The 24548-nt window shown below is 39.5% G+C and overlaps 1 long non-coding RNA gene across 1 annotated transcript in view; it reads left to right on the top strand.

Moving 5' to 3' along the window:
• LOC141380251 (uncharacterized) overlaps window positions 1-24548 on the top strand; it is a 495770-nt gene that overhangs the window by 84780 nt on the left and 386442 nt on the right. The gene's annotated exons all lie outside the window — the stretch shown is intronic.

The raw sequence follows: 24548 nt of genomic DNA, 5'->3' as shown, positions 1-24548 counted from the left end.
AAAATCAGCCTTAAGCGGAAAATAAATGAAATGAAATGAATGCAAAGACTAAACAAAGCAACAAATGGAAACGAAACAAAACTAATCCAACTAATGTAAACTAAGCAAAACAAGGCAATGGTAAAACTGATAAACAAAAAAAAAAAAACGTTCAAATATCAATAGAGGTGCAATATCAAAAGAAAATCAAAGAAAAAAAGCAGTAAAGCTAAATAAAACAAATCCACAAAAGCAATATTAAGCAAAAGCAAAGCAAATCAAATGGAAACAAAAGGCAACCAAAGCAAAACTAAACAAACAAGTAATTCAAAGGAAAGCAAAAAAAAATAACAAAGTTAAATAATACAATGAGTAAAACAACCAAAAACAACATGAACAATTCCTTTTTTCACATACATCTAGCCTTCGCATCTGAGCTTGTTTTGGATCTCGGCTCCTGCCCTAAGACCACCACCAACTTCAACATCCCAAGAATTTTAATCTGAGTTTCTTTTTCGCAGCGTAAGAGAGAGAGAGAGAGGTTTCAGCAAAACCCAGGAGACGCGTCTGAGAGCGGGGATCATGGATAGATTCCTCTTTGTTTTCTCTCCTCCCTCCCTCCTGCGTTTCTTTCTCCAGCTCTCTGGCCTTTCCTATGGTAATCCCGGCATCCCTCTCTTCAGGTTACACCCTGCAGGAGTTTGGGGCGACCTATAAGCTATTGTAATCATCAGCTGCCATTATCTCCTCCATTGATGGACCGTTGGGTTTATCTGTGATGAAAGTATGGACATAGTCTGGATTCAGAGTACCGGCTGAATTACGTTTGAGGCGACAAATAATCAGAATTTTACTTTTGAGTAGATCGTTAAAAAGGATCATACGCCCTTGATGTTTTGGTCCTTTTCCCAAAGCCTTCGTAATTTAAGTAGCACCTGAAAAAATTGAAGATCTAAAGGTCGGGACACACCAAGGCAATGGTCAGCCATTGGACTTCGTCTGTCTGGCTAGTTGATTTGGTGTGCTTTACTCGTTGGCTCTTGTCGGGTTTACATCGGAGCTTGGTAGCCCAATTCAGCAATGCTGATTTGCTTTTGGCTGAAGAGATACAAAGAGGCTGCCTGTAATTTCACTACATTTCTCTAATATTTGTAAATGATATGGATTATTAGATAATCAGACATATTTGCAGGAGCGAATACCTCAAGACAAAAAAGAAATCCCTCAAGATAAATCCTCTCACACGGGTGCAGAATGAGCAGTCTTGTCCATTTGGTGTATTCCCAGGCAGCTTTTTGGTCCAGACAGAACAAGGCATGAGCCAAAGCAAGGTGACAACACAGTTTGGTTTAATCTGCGCTAGTTGTTGGCATTGGCCTGGTGTGTCCCAACCTTAAGAGTTCTCCAAAGTAATTGTTAAAACCTATGTACATTGTAAAATGTTTGAGGACAATCCTCTGGCATTGTATCTGTCTAATAATGGAAGCTTGAGATGTTGAGACAAGGAGCGACACCAATTAGGTTAGGAAGTTGGAATGTCAGAAGTTTCACAAAATTCAAGGTTGTAACTGCAAGATGTGAGATGTTTCTAGGAAAGTGGCATGGTCTATGGAGTTAAAGATAATTGAAAGGTTTCTAGGTTAAAAGTTTTGAAGGGGTCATGATTGACTGGTGCAGAATGTGCATGTTGTGTGGATGTGCTACTACTAAAGGTTTGAGCTTTATTTAAGGCCTGTTATGCTGTTCTAGTGGACCCAGGGAGGGCTGGATACTCACTACTCCCTCAAAGGACCTTTTTTCAACACCACAAGGTTGCCCAGGTCACCCTAGAACAGTTTGTAGTGGTCTTTTTTTGAGGCACTGGAAATTGGGCTCTCAAGGACCCCAAATTTCTCCAGAGAACTTGACGGCCATATCAGCTGATTCTAACACATATAGTTCATGGCTAACTCTTCTCCATGAATCTATGTTGCCTTCTCATCTGCCCTTGCCGATTTTGTACAGAATACATTCGACCATCATCCAAGGAGTTCTGTACACCAGAGGTGACCAAAGATCTTCCCAAATGTGACCAGAAATGTCTAGATAGGTGGTCTAGATAATTAAATTAATGATTTTTGAGGCTAATTTGAAGTTTGAAATGGCAGATATATTCTAGAGAATATATCAGGACACTACCAGTTTTATGTAAAGATCGGCAGGTTATTTGATGTATACAGTTACCTTTTAAAAGGGGTATATTTAATAGCGGGTATGTCTACAGTTGGCCCAGTTGTTTTGGTCCATTGTTCATTACAAGTTTGCTTGTTGGAAGGCGGCTTTTGACTAATAGGTATTTTAGGTCGATGTTTCGCTTGACGGACGTAAGTAGAGCTGGGAATTAAAATCAGTATCTGTATTTATTGACCCGAACACCGTTGTCAATTTCGATAATAAAAAAAAAGATTGGGTATGTAGATTCGCAAAGCGCAATAGTTTAATTAAAACGTGGCTGCTGAGTTCGCGCCTTGGAAGCAATGCCAATAAGCTAAGGGTGTTAGCTTGTCATTTCCAATGGAGGCGCATGCGCGACGCATAGTTGAAAAACAACAGAACTTTTCTGCCCCAAGCACTAGAACTAACTAGAACGCAGCAGCACGAGTGGTCTTTAATAAACCTAAAAGAGCACATGTCACTCCGCTGCTCATCCGTTTGCACTGGCTGCCAGTTGCTGCTCGCATCAAATTCAAAGCTGTGATGTTTGCTTACAAAGTGATATCTGGCCTTGCTCCTTCTTATCTGCTCTCACTTCTGCAGATCTATGTGCCCTCCAGAAACTTGCGTTCTGTGAATAAACGTCGCCTCGTGGTTCCATCCAAAAGAGGGAAAAAATCACTTTCCCGAACGCTCGCGTTCAATCTGCCCAGTTGGTGGAATGAACTCCCTAACTGCATCAGAACGGCAGAGTCACTCGCTGTTTTCAAGAAACGACTAAAAACTTAACTATTTAGTCTCCACTTCACTTCCTAATCTGCAATTGCCTCTCTGGATATACCACTAACTGAACTAAAAAAAAAAATAATTACTTATACTTTCCTTCTAAGACTTTACAGACCTGAAACTTGCCTACAGCACTTATTCATTGTTGCTCTTATAGTTGTATAAATTGCTTCCTTGTCCTCATTTGTAAGTCGCTTTGGATAAAAACGTCTGAATGACTAAATGTAAATGTAAATGTAACTAATCTGCTTCACACTTTTATATGGAATATACACATTTCACTAATAACGGCAGACTAAATAGCTCAGTCAAACACAAAGCATACGCTCGCTCTTGTCATTTCAGGTCAGAATAGCAACACACGCTGAAATGAATGCCGTATAGCAGCAGTGAGGAGTTTGTAAATAAAAAAAGTTGCAAGGATGTCGTCAAAGTGGCTTTTTGGTTTCTTTTCTTGTGCATCCTAGCCACTAGCTCTCGCATAGGGTTAATTTGTAATGTTGCAGTATGTATTTAAATAATGATGACTGGTTCTATTACTTAAAAGCTCAGCTCTGATTATCATGATTTGTTTTGTTTACAGAGTTTGAGGTTTACTGTATCATTATTATTCACACCTTACTGATGTTGATCTGCTTTTACTATTGCACAGACTTTGTAACATTTTATTACTCAAGTTAAAGAGTCTCATTAACACTTATGTTTGCTTTAGTATAAAGAGATCAGATGTATTCAACCCAGGCTCATTCTGAAAACGTAGTCCCGTGGACGTTTCTGGGGAATGCGAAATACGTCCCGAGAGGAACGCATTTTTGCAGTTTTTGTTTTCGCGAACCCGGTGTTTTGTGCGATTTTTCATATCTCAAATGTCTTTCACGAGTGCCGCTCGTACCCACGCTGTTCACCCACAAGAGGTCGCTGTCTGACTGACTGAATGATTGACTGTGCGACCGGCCAACCGGCCAATGCGACCCTTCCCCAAACCCAACCAATTTTACCTATTAGCCCGCCCGCCCCAACCGACAAGTTACAAAAGCTGTCCTGATTTCTGGAATCGCTCTTCCCCGGACTTGAACCCGGTTGTTGTGGTCAACTCCGCTTTGCGTCTCAAGTCTGCCGACGTACACAATGAGCTGACTGAACAAACTGGTTGCATCGGGAAAGTTCTCCACACAGAGGTAAGCGGTCACCCAGTAAGCGCGAAAGGGAACGGTGTAATACCGCCTCCTAAGCGTTCGCTTAAAAAAAAATGAAATACAGCCATACGTACCTCCCGGGACATATTTCGTGGCCTCCTGAAGCGTCCATGGGACTACTTTTTCAGAATGAGCCCGGGGGTTGGATGTATTGTTTAAATACTGTTGTTATTACCTGTTAAAACTATTTGCCTTGGTAATCTTGATAAAATAAAAATAAGGTGGTTAACTAAAGAAAAACGAATATTCCTAAATTTATTCAGTTAATCAAAAAATATTAAATAATTATCAATATTGAATGAAATGAAACATTATATTGTGATATATTTCGCAATACCACTCAGCCCTAATTCTTAGCCAACAATATAGCATTTGTCACTGTATTTACAAACTGCTTACTAATGTCTATTATTGTAGAACTAATTCTTAACAAATGATGAACTATCTATTTGCTAATGCTTAATTAATGATTCATAATGATGTACAGTTATCATAAATTGTTACATGATCATTCTGCCTTGATATCGCTTGAAAAACTTGTCTTATTGCATAATAATAAAAGCCTAATCACCGTTCTGTTTCAATCTCCCACATTTCTTAAACACCTTTTTTTTTCTTAATTAATTTAAATGTTCTGTGGTCTGATGAATGGTTCTTTAAAAGTACTAATATCCCATGTAGTCTCTCATTAAGGCGAGCTCATAAAAACTGCATGTACAATAATTATAAAAGAATTAGCAAATTGCAGTTTAAGGTGGTTTAAAGGGAAAAAAGCACAGGATGTCAATTTAAGAATTTCACCTCATCTACAATAATCCACTCAATACACTGTGGAGAACTAGCCGTGTCCTCACAGGGACATGATGAGACACTCTCCAGGGGTTGTGAACTTAAAATGTAGCTCGCGTACAGTAGATATGTAGACAGAAACAGCTGCACTGAATTCACAGTGGAACCATGAACATATTTGTAAAAGGAGACCCGGATAAGACATAAACCTGAGATATGTGGATATATTGCAGGGATAGTAGTTTTACAGGGAAATTGTCATCGTTTACTCATCCTACACTGGTTTCAAACCTGTTTGAGAACACAAAGGAAAGTATTTAGCAGAATGTTGGAAACTGGTAGCCACTGACTTCCTGATATATAGAGTTGAAGTCAGAATTATTAGCCCTCCTGAATTATTAGACCACTTGTTTATTTTTTCCTCAATTTCAGTTTAATGGAGAGCAGATTTTTTCAACACATTTCTAAACATAATAGTTTGTTCTGTAGGTTATCAAGAAAATATACAGCTTAAAGGGGCTAATAATTTTGTCCCTAAAATGGTGTTTAAAAATTAAAAACTGCTTTTATTCTAGCCGAAATAAAACAAATATGACTTTCTCCAGAAGAAAAAAATTATCAGACATACTGTGAAAATTTCCTTGCTCTGTTAAACATCATTTGGGAAATATTTAAAACAGAAGAAAACTATTCGAAGGGGGCTAATAATCCTGACTTCAACTGTATATATATATATATATATATATATATATATATATATATATAATTTAAGTTATTTTTCCTTATTAATGTACACACAGCACCCCATATTGAAAGAAAAAAAACCCACAGAATTGTTGAAATTTTTGCCGATTTATTAAAAAGAAAAACTGAAATATCACATGGTCCTAAGTTTGTTGCATCATTTGATAATAAATTTCGCAAACTAAATATTAGTACATTGTTATTCATGTACTGTATAAGGTTAGGGTTAGGATGAGGGGCAGGACATCAAATGTTGCTGAAGTGTCTGTTGAATTTTTCTCGGCACAGTTATTTATGCTTAACACTTGTTTTAACACACATTTGTTTTAAATTTGCTACAGAAATAACATTTGTTTAGTATTGTGCTGTATTCAGCTGAAGAATTAAACCTTATATTTTAGCATTTTGCAAATGGAAAGCGACTCAGCAGCACATAGAATGAGTTTCACACAACTGCGTTTTCCGTTTTTGAGAAATGCACATGGAATTGCAACAAATGTTCAGATTCGCATGTTGGAATGTTGGAAACCTGTAACCATTGACTTCCATTGTATTATTATTATTATAATTAAGTTAGATGCTGTTCATACATTGGATTTGTGAATGTTAGTTCTTGATTAGCTCATATTTGAACTCATTACCCTGCTGTAAAATCCAGCTTAAACCAGCCTAGGATGGTTGGCTGGTTTTAGCTTGTCGACCAGGCTGGAAAATGACCAGCTAAATCCAGCTAAAACCAGCTTGACCAGCCTGGTTTAAGCTGGACATAGCTGGTTTTGGCTGGGCTCCCAGCCTGGCTAGGCTGGTCAAGCTGGTTTTAGCTAGTCATCTCCCAGCCTGACCAGCTAAGACCAGGCTGGAAATGGCTGGAAACCAGCCTGGAAATGGCCAAAACCCCTCTAAAACCAGCCTGGTCAACCAGCTAAAACCAGCTAACCAGCCTAGGCTGGTTTAAGCTGGATTTTTCAGCAGGGTAGTTCATAATTAAGAAATGTTCAGTTTAAATATTAGTACTTTGTTATTCATGTACTGTATAAGGTTAGGGTTAGGATGAGGGGTAGGACGTCAAATGTTGCTGAAGTGTCTGTTGAATTTTTGTCTTCACGGTTGTATGTATTCATGCTTGACTTTTGTTTTAACACACATTTGTTTTAAATGTGCTGCAGAAATAACATTTGTATTGTATTGTACTGTATTCAGCTGAAGAAATAAACTTTTAAAACCAATAAAGTGGGAGAAATGTCAAAATTTTATGTAAACTAATCACTTTAACGCGACATTTCACCCTGAAAAATTCTACATTTCTCACTATTTACTCTGCCTCAAGTGGTTATAAACCTATATGAGATTTTTCCTCCTATTGAACACAAAAGAAAATATACTGAGGACTAAAAACCGGTAACCATTCACCTACATTGTAGAAAATACAGTGGAAGTCAATGGTCTCCAACATTCTTCAAAAGATCTTCTTTTGTGTTCAACGGAAGAAAAATAAAAAGGTTTGAAACAAGGATGAGTGAAAAGTATTTTTCATTCATGAGCGAACTATCCCCTTAAGTCTAAGAGGCATTTGCGAAACTTTCTCTCAGTTCCTGAAGACTTCAGAAGGCCGAAAGTTTGAGCTGACAGCTTTTTAAAAGATGTTTTGCTATTGTGTGATGCGCTAAGCACTTCATCAAGCCTGGCTTAAACAAAATCCTGAAGTGACGGCGAGGTTGTGCGGGATTAGACATGCTCTTTGGACAAGGAGCGCCTGCACCGACCGACAGGCCGTAAGCCTTATTGAGATTTTAATGGTGTGAATGCTGACAAAGACGAATGATGGCGAATGCGGCGTTCACTCCATCTGGGTGTTTCATTTAGATTTAGAACGAGAGCTTAATGGAAAACGTGCCGTTTGTTAACTTACACATAGGCATCCATCAACGTTCGCATTTTATACTGTTCAAAACACACACAGGGGGAACATACAGAAGCTCTTGCTTATTCAAGCTGTGTTTTGGGTTTAATCTGATTTTAGTTGATGTCATTTAAAGTGCATAACCGAAATGTATTCAGCATATGGGTCAAAAATTAAAAAAAAATATCAAAACAATAATAGTTTAGTCCTTATTTCTGTCGTTTTTCTTTGCATTAAAGTGTTTACTGTTTTAGCTTATTTGTTCTGAGACATCCAAATAATGGCTGTTATACATGTTTATGCTGATTTGCAGAAGAATAGAGAGATTTGGCACAAGGTCGATCACTGCATACTATTTTTAATTTTTATTTATTTATTACATGTTATTTATTACAATTACAGTGAAAATACAACTGATAAAAGTATAGTACAAACAATACATATATTACTTTTTTTGCAACAAGAGAAGTATGACAATTCTGACCCTTTGATGCACTACATGGGTCTTAAGTGACCTGCTTATTTTTTCTATATCTATTTTACAGCTTGTGCATCAAAGGGTTAAAGACGCATAACAATGGTCCAGCAACGGAAAAAAAAGAGTTAAAAACATTTTTGAAGAATTTAAAGCAATAAATAAATGAAGAAAATAAATCAAAAATCATATTAAATGAAGCACATTTTAGAGGTTTTGAGTGCTTTCCTGTTATGATACCCTGTTATAATATTCAAGGTTTTAATTCACATAAAAAAAAACACAAAATTTAGGATTCTGTGCATTATTATAATTATAATATGTAAATAAATAATTAAAAATATTAATGACAAAAACAGCAACAACAATAATGATTACAACATCATATAATATTAATCATACCAGTAATGATAATAATGACAACAGCATATAATAATACTACTAATATTAGTAATAGTAATAATGACAACAGCAATAATAATAATAATATTGACAACAATGACAGCAATAATAATAATAATAATAATGACAACAGCAATAATAAAAATAACATTAATGAATAATAACAGCAATAATAATACTAGTCATAATAACAGCAGTAATAATAATAACAGCAATAATATTAAAAATAATAATGACAAAAACAGCAATAATAACCACAGTGATAATAATAACAATATTTATATTAATAATAATAATAATAATAACACCAATAATAACAACAGTGATAATAATAACAATAATACTAATACTACTGACAACATCAGCAACAATAATACTAATAGTGACAACAACAGCAATAATAATAATAATAGTAATTTAACATTTACAAAATATTTACAAACATTTACAAAATTTTATTTTTATTCTGTTAAAATATATCTGAATTGAAAATTTGTTAATTTTTTCTTTACAGATTGTGATACAAATTAAAAGTCCTACAAGCATGCTTCGGCATATACCCTATATCAGCGGTTAGAGTATGGACGCTTCTACACTAATTTAGCGGAAATAGTAAACCATACAGGAACCTTTGGCATACTCTTTTTAACATACTACGATTTGGGACATACTTATTCTACTTTCAAAAACTAGTCAGGATGGATAGTATGCGAATTGGGACGCAGCACAAGACTAACGTTCTATGCTAATGAGGGAGGGGGTGGTCGCTAGTGGGCGGGGCTCTGCCCCTCTGATGACACGTACAAAGGCAGAATGTCAATCAAAGTGTTTCTGCAGACTGTATTTATCAAGTGTGATTACAACAATATATAATTAATCAATTTTTATTATTATGAGCTGGTTATATTCACACACTGCTGTCACACAACTGTGTTTAAACTGCTTATAAAAGTGATTTTTACATAACAGGCCCCCTTTTTTTCATATCCCAACGTATGTATTCTACCATTTTGAATCTTCTCTTGTTTTATTCCATCACTGAGTGCTTCACCTCACTGCTATCATTAGTTTGACAGTAAAACTGCTGTTATTGAACAGAAAATGTGTGAAGGGCGTAATGTACAGCAGTAATGTCATCCATGCGGAGTGTTAAGAAACCTAAAGCACCTCTATTTGAACAAATCCAAGCAGAATACGTTTTCTTTTAAATCACCGAATCACTTTTTTACATCGTAGCGTTTCTCCCAAATCCCCCCTCTCACTCTCTCTGCCATTCTGTGGCTCCAAAACTCATATTTCCACTTTTCTTTCTTCCCCATTTTTCAGTTTTCGCACCAGTCGTCTGTGTCAGTGATGGCAGGGTTAGTGGACTCCAGATTACAGCTCGCTCTTTTACTGCGTTCAGGTCTGTTGCTGGCTGACCCGTAGCTCTTTTGAGAGCTGCCAAACTTATCTATATCCGAGGCCAGGAATAGCGCTTTCCTGCGGTGCTGTGTATCTATTAGTTGTGCGTTCGCTTCGCAACACACATCAGCACTCGTTTGACACCCGGAGAGCTTTCAGAGCCTTATCCCGTGTCAGTTCAGCTTCTGAGAAAACGGCAAACTCTCCAGCCGGGCGTTTGAGATGTGGGGGACACCGGGGGCATCTGCACTGATACCTTTTCAGTCAGCCTCAAATATACAGTGCACTTTAGAAAATGGTCGTTGTTTTGATGGTAAAAAAAAACACATATGCCACAGAGTAAAAAAAATAAAATAAAAAAATAACCTGGTTAACGCTTCCTTATAAACTCACTGGCCACATTATTAGGTACACCTTACTAGTTCCGGGTTGGACCCCCTTATCCCTACAGAACTGCCTTAATCCTTCATGGCATAGATTCAACAAGGTAGGACTAAGCCTAAAAATAAAACAAATGAATGAATGAACAAGTATCTGTAATCAAATTACGTAAAAATGCAATCCCTTGCTTTGTAACTTATTACAGATAAACACTGATCGAGTGCCATTAAATATGCATTCAATTAGGCAATAAGTAGAAAGAATCCCGTTCCAGAATTGTAAAAAAAAAAAATGGCTTCCTTGTTATCCTTGTAGTAAATAACTCCTGGATGACCTCCCACGATTAAACGTGCCAGATCATCTCAACAAGAAATGGCAAGTTTACTCGTCGGCCCTGAGGGTGGCATTAAATCAAAAGATGGCCTCCCTCTGAATCCACACAAAGCCTCGACACAATCTGAAAGCAGGTTTCTGCCGGAGCGCTCTCAATTAATGCCTTTGAAATGCCATCTCTCATTAAGCACTGATGCTGTCTGACGTCTCGCAGGAATTAGCTGCGGGGAGAAAGTGCCGAGTTCAATTTCAAAGACGCTGCTGGTCAGGGGGGGGAGGAGCTATTCTTTTTTTGCATTATGGATGCGAAGCCATACTTGAATACAAAGGGGCTGAGATGATTGGGAAAACTATTAAACTTCCCAATTAAAATTGTTGTGAATAATTATTGAAATCAATTGAATAGTCTTGCAATTGAACCTCGACTCTTTATTGTGTGACAACGATACAGTTTTTACTTTGGGATTTACAGTTTTAATAATAACAGCATTAATAATAATTGATTGAAATTAATGATGCATTCTATCAAATACAAGGTTTTAGAAATAGATTTTCTACTTTGCCTCACAGTGAAGGAACAACAATGTGTTGCTGATCCTTAAGTCTGTTATATACTTCTGCGTCAAGCACATGCGTATGCTCCAGCGCAGCCTTAACACAATCACATAGCCCACGCTGACGCGCACCACGCAAAAATGTAACTATAAGTCTCAACTTACGTAGCGCAAGCTCTGATTGGTTGGCTTGGTAGTTCTGACGAATATGGGTGGGACTGAGAGTCGCAAGAACCCGTTGGAGCTTGTGTTTACAAGTTTGGAGTTTTGTGAATGGGGTTTTGTTTTGTGTTTACCTTATGATTAAAGTTGTTGCACGTCCACCGGTTCCTGCCTCATAATGAGTTTGAGCTACTACATTAGGGTAGCGTTCAGAAAAAAACAAAACACCAGAGAAGAAACTCAATACAGAGGATCATAACATAGCATACTGCCAGCTAGCATTTTAGAAGTGTTATTGCAGAACAACACAAACAGCACGCAGAAGTATAAATGCATGGCTACGAGCAAGGCAGCCACCGTGAGTCGGGTCTATCACTCGATGCAGAGGTATAAACTAGCCTGGGGGTTGTGGTGCATGAAAAGTTTGATCTGACAAAACTGGTGTTTCAGAACAATTAGAAACAAAGTACGTAAGTAATGCACATTTATTGTGTATTGCCTTACACCCGATGCACTTTGCAGTTGCGTGAAGGGGTCTCTCTCTACACCACCACCAGTGTGCAGCATCTACCTACAGTTGTGAACAATTCATGAGTGTAAACCAAAAGAAAATGCTCTCATTTGCATGGTGCTTAAATGCACTGTGGCAAGCAGAGTGAGGCCGAACGCTATGGAAATGAAGCAGGGCCAGTGGTGCGAGTGGTAATGAGCAACACCTGCACCCCACACTGGTCTCCAGTTCAACAGATGAGCTATGGAAATATGACTAAGGCCCCGTTTACACTAGTGCGTTTTAGTTTGAAAACGCATAAGTTTTGCTACGGTTACGCCATCCGTCCACACTACGCCGGAGTTCTCGAGCGCCGAAAACGGAGCGTTTCGAAAACGCTGGAGAGGCCGTTTTCATTCTGAAACGCTGCTGCTCCGTCTCAGTGTGGATGGGGAAAGACGGAGACATCTGAAAACGGAGGCGGGGCTGCAAACGTTCGCCTATCTGATTGGGGCTTTTCCTCAATATTAAGTAGCCCACACACAGTTCAGTCTCGCATCCTCTTCTTGTAAGTTAAGACTTCGCAAGTTTGATCAAGGCTGCAGTCTCCCCCTTCTCAGTTTGATATGGAAAACATACAGAGGACACGGGTAAATCTTCAAAGGGAACAGTGTACTTTATAACTTCATTCACATCACCTTGGCTACGTTATTTCACTTTCTCAACAATAAAATGTATACATGATTTAAGGAACTGCCTATTTTCTTTTTAATATTAGAAAACTTAAGCAGCAGAAATGTTGAGGCGCCGGGCTGCATATATGAGCGTCATCTTCACTGTGTGGATATTTATAACAAAACGGAGCCGATAACAACTGGATCCTTTCAATTTCAGTGAAAATACAAAACGCACCCTCTCTTTTGCTGAATATCAGTTTTAATAATCGACAATTATAAAAGTATAACATACAATAAGTTTATACATTGTAGGAAATAAAGGCAAGCGATCAGTTAATGTACCTGGATTAATCATTAACTTATCTTTGCACTTAACCAAAACATGTTACCCGTGAACAAGTAACTTAATAGATTCCAATGACCAAAGTCAGGGAATTGGCCTATGTCGTTAGATAAAGACAACAACATGAATGAAATATCACGTTTAGCAAATATAGTGAGATTAGATCCAGCAGGAGATGCTTGATGAGCAGTCCGACAAGCAGAGCTCTCATCTGGGTAGAAATGCTGGAGCTCTTGCCCGAGAGTGTGTGTGTGGTCACGTGATGTGCGTTTTCAGCGTTTTGGTGTGGACGGAGAGCTGTTCAGAAACGCTGGGTAAAACGCGAGTGTGGACGCGGATCGTTTTCATTCTACAACGCCGTTTTAAAACTAAAACGCACTAGTGTAAACGGGGCCTAAGAGTGATAATGGCGTAGGGCTTGCAATGGCATGTGTACAGTGCAAATTTCAGCACATCTTCAAACCTTGGTTATAAATGAAGTATCATCATGCCTTAGACTAATGAGAAATTGGAAGTGATGATGGTAAGGAATTGCAGGTCAAAGTAGGTAGAGTTCTAGGACGAACAAAACGTCAACTCAAAGGTGTTTAGGAGGCAAAAAACACTCCCCCAAAAGCTATGGTCGGTTGTTTCAAACTGCTGAAATAAAACTCAAAAAGAACTTAGGTCGAAATTACATCGTTTCAAAGTACACCAGGGCCTTACGTCTAAGGCAAATTTGTCTGATACCTAATTGTATGAGATCTGACACCAGAGATTTTCCTGAGACCTGAAGCCTTTCAGTCTGAGGCATGGTGACATTTCATTTTATGAGGGAGGGTTGAGAACTGAGCTTTGTCTTGAAATATATATCACACTTGTGTGATTGAATGTTGTTAAAACCTGCAAGAAACATAAATCATATAAAAGAGATCTTGCACAGTGCTGTCTTCTGAATTGTGGAGGGTCTAGAGGCAACCCCACCATTTGCCAAATGCCAGGGCCTGCTGCTGCTGACTGCTATGAGGAAGAGTAAAGAGAGTTAGTGAACTGGGGGATCGCTGTCGGACATCCAAAGGTGGTAGAGGGGTAATCACAGTTCACAGAGGAGTGTCCAGAATCACCGCATGAGATCACAAGTGTGGGCTTTTCAGCTGGTGGAGGACAGAGTGTGCATGGGAAACAGTCCAAGATCCCCCACCACCCCCTCTCACCTCTCACTTTTCTCATCCTTCATCTGTTTTCTCTGGCCTAGTCCAGTGGTTCCCAACCTTTTTCTTTGGGGCCCCCCCCATAAACATATACAAACATTGGAGCCCCCCCACCATATAAATACACACGCACGCACGCACACACATATGTACTGTGTATATATATATATATATATATATATATATATATATATATATATATATATATATATATATATATATATATGTGTGTGTGTGTGTGTGTGTGTGTTTGTGTAATATTACTATATAGTAATATGTATAGAAAATATTAATTAATCAGTTTTAACTTGTCTTGGCCTTCAATAAAACCAAAATTTAGGTAGGCTTTGTCATACTGTCTAATCTTCGCCTCTGAAGAATCACAGCATTTACGTTTGTCTGCCATTTTTGTTTGATTTTGCCTTTATGACACGTTGACAAGCAGATTGCCAGAGTGAGCAAAATTTAAATAATTATTTAAAGTTATTTATTTTAATTATTTTCACTATTATGTTGGAATTTTAAGCATGTGTTTAGATTATTTTTTATTTTTTGGGCTGCTCGATTTTGGGAAAAATCATAATCACGATTATTTTGGTCATAATTGTAATCACGATTATTCAAAACCATTGCCAGTTAAAGTCAAAATTATTAGCGCTCCTGAGATTTTTTTTTTATAAATATTTCCCAAATTATGTTTAACAGAGCAAGGAATTTTAACAGTATTTCCTATAATATTTTTTCTTCTATTTGTTTTATTTTAGCTAGAATAAAGACAGGTTTAAATATTTTGAAACCAATTTAAGGTCAATATTATTAGCCCCCTTAAGCAATATATATTTTTGATTGTCTGCAGAATAAACTACCGTTATAATGACTTGCCTTATTACTCTAATTAAGCCTTTGAACTGCACTTTAATCTGAATGCTTGTATTTTGAAAAATATCTAGAAAAATATTATGTGCTGTCATTATAGCAAAGACAAAAAGAAATCAGTAATTAGAAATGAGATATCAAAACTATTATGTTCAGAAATAAGTTAATAAAATATTCTTTCCATAAAACAGAAATTGAGCAGGAAAAGGTTTGCTAATTTTCAAGAGGGCTAATAATTCTGACTTCAACTGTATACATACAGTTATTTTCCACCCTGCAATGGAAAGAGAAATAAATACAATAGAATAAAAATATTAAACAAACTGTGCTTTAAGCATCTTCACTGTAAAAAAAACGCTTTAGCTACAGCATTCCTTCAGTCAAGAGCAGCAAAGGTTTTCTCGTTATGTTTGTTTGATAATGATAAAAACAGGCGGCAGAAGGATTATAGCGCGCTGTATCTTTAATGGTTTCTCTTTCACGTCTTTTGATCCTCAACTCGTTTGTTTATTACACAAATGAGGGTTAATGTAAATAATCACTAAACACCGCGTTTTGACACCTATTTGACCATTAAAGCGTTCACGTTAAGATGACTTTAGATGTCTGCGCTCCTCTGCTCGTCTCAGTGTGTGAATGAGAGTGAATGCTGACCGGCCGCATATGCTTCTGACTGCGTGATCGTGCTGCACACACACATAAGCTCTTTCGCGCTTTTAAGAGCAACACGTGTACAACTGTGGCGAAATATGATGCAATAATCATTTATCTCGATTAATGCTTTTTATAATCGTTTGAAACCGAAATCTAAATCGGATTTTCGATTAATTGCAAAGCCCTTTATAATAGCGGACCATTTTTATGCCTTTTTCTACCTCAATACTTATCCTCTCCCGCGCCCCCCCTGTGAACTCTGGCGCCCCCCTTAGGGGGGCGCGGACCCCAGGTTGGGAACCACTGGCCTAGTCTATCCTTTCCCAGGCACTAAGGACAATTTGACAACACCCTACTGGTTTAACGCCATCGACATTTGATTGTAAGCTGAAACATTTGCTGAGATATTTACGTATGACTTCATGGAACACAACTGTGGTCATTAGGGGTGTCAAAATTAAATGCTTCTACGGTGCATCGCGATGTAGATGAGGACTTCAGAGCCTTTTGGAAGGGCACTTTCTATCCAAGACTAAATAGGGCATGTGCACTGCACAGGTTGAGCCCTATGTGATCCTGTGCCTGTTAGTCGGGGTAGCATACTATGGCAAGAAAGGTAAGAGTATAGGGAAGGAGACGAGATGTGTGTGTGTGTGGGTAGTATACTATGGCATGGGATGTATTTGCAAGACTCATGCGAGTAGCATATTATATTGACCTTTTTGCTTCAATTTCACTCCTTTTAGAACTTCTGAACAGAAACGCCAATCAGGCAGGTAGGAGGTTGGACCAGCGGCATTCTTGCTGTGAGGCAACAGTGCTAGCCACTGGGCAGCCATGTCACCCTATGGGCAGGGCCGGCGCGTCCATAGAGGCGACCTAGGCGGCCGCCTGGGGTGGCAGTATAAAGAGGGCGGCATCCGCGACACCTCCCTTACCACCCATGTCCTCAGTTATGTCCGCGTCACCTCCCTCACCACCCACGTCCTCAGATATATTCGCACATAGACGCAAGAATAGAGAGGGCGGCGTCAGCGACACCTCCATCAGCACCCGCGTGTCCTCAGTTGTATCTGCGCATAGGGCGGCAGAATAGAGGTCCGCGACACCCCCGCGTCCTCGGTTATATCCGCACATAGGGCGGCAGAATAGAGAGCATGATGTCCGCGACACCTCCCTCCCTCCTTCAGCACCCGCGCATCCTCAGTTATATCCACGCATAGGGCGGCAGAATAGAGGTCCGTAACACCTCACTTCATTTTTATAACCGGTCACTTTCGTTTTCACATTAGGGTTGAGGGCGGCGTGATCGTCCTCTGCCTAGAGTGGCAGTTCAGGTTGCTCCGGCCCTGCCTATGGGACAAAAAAAAGAAGGGTTGGGGGGATGAAGATAACTGGAGGGAAAAGCTCTGGTGTCCATAATCATCTGATAGGGCAGATTACGGAGCTTACGTGGTGCGAGCCGTGTTGATCATAAGGACTTGATCCTCTCGAAACTAGTTTAGAAATAAACCGCACCTTAATGGAATTCGATACCGCAGGTTGATTGGGCGAAAGACCTCTGTGTCTGTTGTCTTCAATGACATGGTACCCCTGCTGAAAAATCCAGCTTAAACCAGCCTAGGCTGGTTGGCTGGTTTTAGCTGGTTGACCAGGCTGGTTTTAGAGGGGTTTTGGCCATTTCCAGGCTGGTTTCCAGCCATTTCCAGCCTGGTTTAAGCTGGCCAAGCTGGTTTTAGCTGGTCATCTCCCAGCCTGACCAGCTAAGACCAGCCTGGAAATGGCCAAAACCCCTCTGAAACCAGCCTGGTCGACCATCTAGGCTGGTTTAAGCTGGTTTTATCAGTAGGGACGTTCTAAAAAAAAAAGTGTCAAAGTGCCATCTGTATGTGGACTATCCTGTTTCAAAATGTGCCGAAAAGTCCTACATGATAGTAATAGTTTAAGGTGTTTACATGCCTGTACTGCAATTCAGCAATGCGACTAAAATCGGCATACTCCACGTCTTAATTTGATTTCTCCCAAGTTTCAAGATGACTTCACTTAAAAGGAAAGTTTCAAGAGCTGTGAGTTTCTAAACTGCACAATGAAGTGTTGTTCGCTTTCAGCCATTGATTTCTAGCTGTGCTTGTGTGATGTGTATCGGTTGACTCTCGGCGCGTGGACATTCAGCTGCTCACTTTGTTTAGTACCCTGCGAGAATTGATCCAAAAGCTATTAAATCTGTCATGCTATTTGCCCTGTACTCTGGAGGAGTTTAAGAATGTCACTTGTGAATGGAACTGACCCTGGAAAAGTTGGCCCTGTGGTACTAAGAAGAGACCTCAAACTTTAATGCCCACTGGAGTGCATTATTGCAATTACAGCGACCCCAGAACTCCATTTTTGTGGTGTAGCACTCAATCACTGTGTGTAGGGCACCAATTGCGGTGCACCACAACATTGTCTTTTCATTGATGCCTGTCTCCACTGCGTAGCCTCGCTAAAAGTTGCACAAAAATCCAATTCTAGTGTATGTGTGATGTTTATGTGTTGGGATTGTGCGGTTGGGCCTTAATCCTGTTTTGAGAAGAGTTTGCATAACAAAACAGGACACACTACCTGCTTTGTCTGTAAGCTAGACTGTGTTAGCGGTTAGCGTGTATGAAAAGGGGATAGTGTAGTGGGGGGGGGACTAGATTTCGCTCCCATCATTAAGACACAGGAATAGACTGGTTTGTCTTTGTCTAGTCCTTTCACCTGCGGGCGGTAGTAGAAAGATAGCTTCTCTCTTCAGCTAATTGCTCTTTGCCCTGCTGGTGATGGACGATTTATCCTGTGGCTTCTTGTAGCACTTTGGTCCTTACATGGCTTCACAGTGCTGCTGAATTGTATTTCTTATGTACTGTTCGTTTGAATCTTTTAATTCAAACACGGACTTTGACGGTTTAACCTCGAGCAAATTATGTGGTCTTGCCTGACAGCCTGTGGTTGATGTAAATAAAAATGACACTGAACTTCACAATGACATGTTTATGGCATGTTTTTTAGTCATTTGTTTGATTTGCATGAAACCTACTCAGCCCCTGAAACTGCCTACTACTCAGTAGGTGCTGCATTTGAATTTACTAATTGGCCTTTAGAAAAGTGCGTTCTGTACAGTATGACTTCGAGTAGTTTGAATGGAACTTGGACACACTACATCTGCCATTTTGTCATGATCACATAACCTACCTGCGTCAGTTGTGTCACTCCCATTCATAAATTCTCTCATGGGATAGAGTAGCATGCATCAGATGAGCACTTCAGAGTCTCGCCGGATGAAGTAGGTCATCTGGGTACTTCCAGCCTGTTCTTAGCTGGTCAGGCTGGGAGATGACCAGCTAAAACCAGCTTGACCAGCCTAGCCAAGCTGGGAGTCCAGCCAAAACCAGCTATATTCAGCTTAAACCAGGCTGGTCAAGCTGGTTTTAGCTGGATTTGGCTGGTCATTTTCCAGCCTGACCAGCTAAGACCAGGCTGGAAATGGCTGGAAACCAGCCTGGAAATGGTCAAAACCCCTCTAAAACCAGCCTGGTCAACCAGCTAAAACCAGCCAACCAGCCTAGGCTGGTTTAAGCTGGATTTTTCAGCAGGGAACCCATATCTCTTTAACCAAGCCCACCTAAATCAGATCATCAGCTCATTAGCAGAGACTGAAAGACCGGTAATGGATGTGACAGAGAAAGACATCTAAAACCTGCAGTGTTGGTGGTCCTCCAGGAACATGGTTGAGAAACACTGCTCTATATGAATGTCTCAACAAAAATTGAGACTCAACACCCCAGGCAACATTTTACAGTCTTCTGTTGAGCCAGTGTGAATTGTAGGCTTAGTTCGCTCGTCTTCTCTAACGAGAGTGTTACTATTTTAGCTAATCTTCTGCAAGATTTGCTGTGTTTTATGGTCAGAGATGCACTTCCCCTACTGAAAACAACAGCTTAAACCAGCCTAGGCTGGTTGGCTGGTTTTAGCTGGTTGACCAGGCTGGTTTTAGAGAGGTTTCCAGCCATTTCCAGCCTGGTCTTAGCTGGTCAGGCTAAAAAACCAGCTTGACCAGCCTAGCCAGGCTGGGAGCCCAGCCAAAACCAGCTATGTTCAGTTTAAAGCAGGCTGGTGAAGCTGGTTTTAGCTGAATTTAGCTGGTCATTTTCCAGCCTGACCAGCTAAGACCAGGCTGGAAATGGCTGGAAACCAGCCTGGAAATGGCCAAAACCCCTCTAAAACCAGCCTGGTCGACCAGCTAAAACCAGCCAACCAGCCTAGGCTGGTTTAAGCTGGATTTTTCAGCAGGGTCTGCAGACCTCAGTTGTATCGACTGGTCATTAGAGTTACATTTGTATTGAAGGATTCGGATTTCTGCTTTCCAATCCGTCTCATCATGGACCAACGTTTATCCTTTTCATCATCCTGTTTCTCAGTATTTAACTGTGAATTGATTTTAATTAATGAATAAGTTAACACATTGCTTAATATAAGAATGTTCAGTGCATTTGCCTGTCTCTTTATACCTATTTTCAGGAGCCAGCAAACTAGGTCAGAGGTCATGGAAATCTTGAGTGGAACTGAGGACTGGAAACAACTGTTTCTATTGTTATTTCTAGGAGTTAATATTGTCTAAAAAGTCTAAAGTGATTTTGCTATAGATTTACGGTTAAATGTTTTAAAGTGATTCTACTTTTTATTCAAGATAGACTTTGTGTAGTAAGAATATAACTGCCTGAATGTAGATTATACCAGTTTTTAACCAGTTTTGATAAAGACGGCTGACGGTACACTCAGCCTTGGATAAGAAACAGATTATACTTTAAGTGTGTGTGTTCTATTTGATTGTTGATCCGTTTCACAGGTCTGGAGTCAGCTCTAATCAGTCTAAAGGATGTCTGACGTTTATGTTTAGATATTGTTCAGAATTGTACGCACGAACCTCACGTGGAAATGTTCTTAGTTTATCTGTGTTTTAACCAATCAGGTTAGAACACCTATATGTATGACGCAGTTAATGACGTTATGTGAGAGTATAATTGTTATTGATTGGTGATTGTAAGCAGAGCGGCCTAGAAACTCATTGAGAGTGTTGAAGCTGGCTTCTGCAAATGAAACTGCAAACTATCTTCAGTAAACTTAATTTATTTTTTTTTAAATCTCTGACTCCGGCTCTTCTTCATCAACCAGACTGGTCATTCTTTGGGTTAAACTGTAAACTATCCCTACAGTTTTCAATTGAAACAGTCTGGTCATTGTCTTCTGACCTCTAGGATTAACAAGGCATTTTTCTCTCCCAGGAGATCTGATTTTTTTGAAAGACGTAGATCAGGCCATCTGGCACCGACAATCATCCCACATTCAGTGTTCATACGTCACATTTCTATCTCCATTGGGATGCTTGAATTATTAGCTTGACTGCATGGATAAATGCATTATGTTGATGTCATGTGATTTATTCATTATGACCGGATGAACAGGTGTATCTCATAAAGTATAAAGTGTCGGAGGGAAGCCCTGACCATATGAAATTCTGTCACACGGCACAATGAAAAGGGTCAAGATAAAACAAGATGATTTGACATCAATAAAGTGAGTGATTGCTCCATATCCCAGCTGAAAAATCCAGCTTAAACCAGTCTAGGCTGGTTGGCTGGTTTTAGCTGGTTGACCAGGATGGTTTGAGAGGGGTTTTGACCATTTCCAGGCTGATTTCCAGCCATTTCCAGCCTGGTCCTAGCTGGTCAGGCTGGATAATGACCAGGTAAATCCAGCTAAAGCCAGCTTGACCAGCCTGGTTTAAGCTGGACATAGCTGGTTTGGCTGGGCTCAAAGTCTGGCTAGGCTGGTCAAGCTGGTTTTAGCTGGTCACCTCCCAGCCTGACCAGCTAAGACCTGGCTGGAAACCAGCCTGGAAATGGCCAAAACCCCTCTAAAACCAGCCGGGTCAACCAGCTAAAACCAGCCAACAAGCCTAGGCTGGTTTAAGCTGTTTTTTTCAGTAGGGATTTGCAATTTTCTGTCACATTTTGATGTTGTATTGCTTTCACTGAAATCTTGTAATGGGATTTTGCAGGTCAAAGTTCACCAAGCTTGAACTTCGGAAGGCAGCGGCATGTAAAACTTGTTGCACGAGCTTGCATTTCAGGTTTACTGCATTGGCCTGTGTTATGGAAGTCAATGGGGTAAAAAGTGCAGTGTGACCATGGCTAGAGGCTGTATCTGAAATAGCCACCTATACCCTTAAATAGAGCTGAGGGAGGAGCCATTTGTATGAAATAGAAATATGAAATAGAAATAGATATATGCCTGAAGATAGTATATACAGAGATCAATATACGACTGAATGCTCAGTTAAAGCGACTCAGTCTGTTTGTTTGAGTCATGTTGGCATCATGAAGAAGCAGCAGGAGCCTTCACTTCAATTTGCCATCATTTGTCGCCACTTGCCCCTGTGACTCCTTCACGAACACACCGCTTCTCAATGTGTCAAAACTCCTACGTCCTCTTGCGTACGGAGGATTGGATAGAGCAAACTGTGGATGATGGAGTGTGCATTACAATTCAACTACAAAACACTACTGTTTCAATTATTTTACTTATTAACTTAGTGCTACTGTATGTTAAGCTTAGCTCGCATTTCATAAATAAAACACTCTGGTAATTGAAAGTAAATGCTATATTGTTTTTTTTTATAATACTATAGTTAAGTACTATAGTAAAGTTATACAAGCTTTTTAATGCCGCTTTATTATAATTTAAGTTAAAATGACTCATGAGGTTTATTTGATTCAACTTAAAAATGTAAGGCAAACATATTTTTACAGTGTGAAGTCAAACGTAAACCACCGTATTTATTAGTTTATCAGTTAACCATAGTTAATACTACAGTATACTGTAGTATTCATTAACAAAGCATTGCTATCTATCTATCTATCTATCTATCTATCTATCTATCTATCTATCTATCTATCTATCTATCTATCTATCTATCTATCTATCTATCTATCTTTCTAAACTGTCTTTCGCCAACCAGCCATCTGTTCGTCCGACCATCAATCTATCCATCTATCTCTGTTTGTCTATCTATCCCTAACTGTCTTTTGCCAACCATCTATCCATCCATCCATCCATGTATCCATCTGTTAGTCTGTCCCTAACTGTCCTTCGCCAACCATCCATCCGTCTGTCTGTCACTATCTGTCCTTCGCCAACTATCTATCTATCTATCTATCTATCTATCTATCTATCTATCTATCTATTTATCTATCTATCTATCTATCTATATATCTTTCTATCTATCTATCTATCTATCTATCTATCTATCTATCTATCTATCTATCTATCTATCTATCTATCTATCTATCTATCTATCTATCTATCTATCTATCTATCCCAAACTGTGATTTGCCAACCAACAATCCATCCCTCTAATCAATGTCTGTCTATCCATCCATTCATCCATCCATCCCTAACTGTCCTTCGCCAACCAACAATCCACCCCTCCAACCAATGTCTGTTTATCTATCTATCTATCTATCTATCTATCTATCTATCTATCTATCTATCTATCTATCTATCTATCTATCTATCTATCTATCTATCTATCTATCTATCTATCTATCTATCTATGCTTTGCCAACCAACAATCCATCCCTCTAATCAATGTCTGTCTATCCATCCATTCATCCATCCATCCCTAACTGTCCTTCGCCAACCAACAATCCACCCCTCCAACCAATGTCTGTCTGTCTATCTATCTATCTATCTATCTATCTATCTATCTATCTATCTATCTATCTATCTATCTATCTATCTATCTATCTATCTATGCTTTGCCAACCAACAATCCATCCCTCTAATCAATGTCTGTCTATCCATCCATTCATCCATCCATCCCTAACTCTCCTTCGCCAACCAACAATCCACCCCTCCAACCAATGTCTGTCTATCTATCTATCTATCTATCTATCTATCTATCTATCTATCTATCTATCTATCTATCTATCTATCTATCTATCTATCTATCTATCTATCTATCTATCTAAACTATCTTTCGCCAACCAGCCATCTTTTCGTTCGTCCATCAATCCATCCATCTATCTCTGTTTGTCTATCTATCCCTAACTGTCCTTTGCCAACCATCCATCCATCCATCCATCCATCCATCCATCCATCCATCCATTCATCCATCCGTTAGTTTGTCCCTAACTGTCCTTCTCCAACCATCCATCCGTCTGTCACTATCTGTCCTTCGCCAACTATCTATCTATCTATCTATCTATCTATCTATCTATCTATCTATCTATCTATCTATCTATCTATCTATCTATCTATCTATCTATCTATCTATCTATCTATCTGTCTGTCTGTCTATCCTTAACTGTCTTTTACCAACCAACCATCCATCCTTCCAACTAATGTTTGTCTGTCTCTCTCTCTGTCTGTCTGTATGTCTATCTATCTATCTTTATCTATCGGCAACCATCCATCTGTCCGTCCGTCCATCAATCTATCTCTCTGCCTGTCTATCTATCCTTAACTGTCCTTTGCTAACCATCCATCCATCCGTCAGTCTGTCCCTAACTGTCCTTTGCCAATCATCCATCTGTCTGTCTGTCCCAAACTGTCCTTCGCCATCCGTCCATCCATCCATCCATCCATCCATCCATCCATCCATCCATCCATCCATCCATCCAACCATCCATCTATCTATATGTCTGTCTGTCTTGTCTTTTACCAACCAATCATCCATTCATCCATCCAACCAAATGTCTGTCTGTCTTTCTGTCGGTCTACCATCAATCAGTTTGTTTTCCTGTTTCCAAAAACCTCATTATTCCATTCATTATTCCAATGACTAATCAATTTACACCTTGATTGCAAGATAAAGTTCCATAAACCAGTTGCTCACCTACTTCATACTCCTGGATGAATATTTGCTGTGTGCCAATAGCCTGCTTCTGGTCAAGGAAGCTCCGAGCAGGACGACATGCTCGGCCTGACAGCTGGCATTC

Source organism: Danio rerio, chromosome 22 (genome assembly GCF_049306965.1).
Source record: "Danio rerio strain Tuebingen ecotype United States chromosome 22, GRCz12tu, whole genome shotgun sequence".
NCBI classification, from domain to species: Eukaryota; Metazoa; Chordata; class Actinopteri; order Cypriniformes; family Danionidae; genus Danio; species Danio rerio.
The sequence above is the reverse complement of the archived record's forward strand: the minus strand, read 5'-3'. Positions and strand labels throughout refer to the sequence as shown.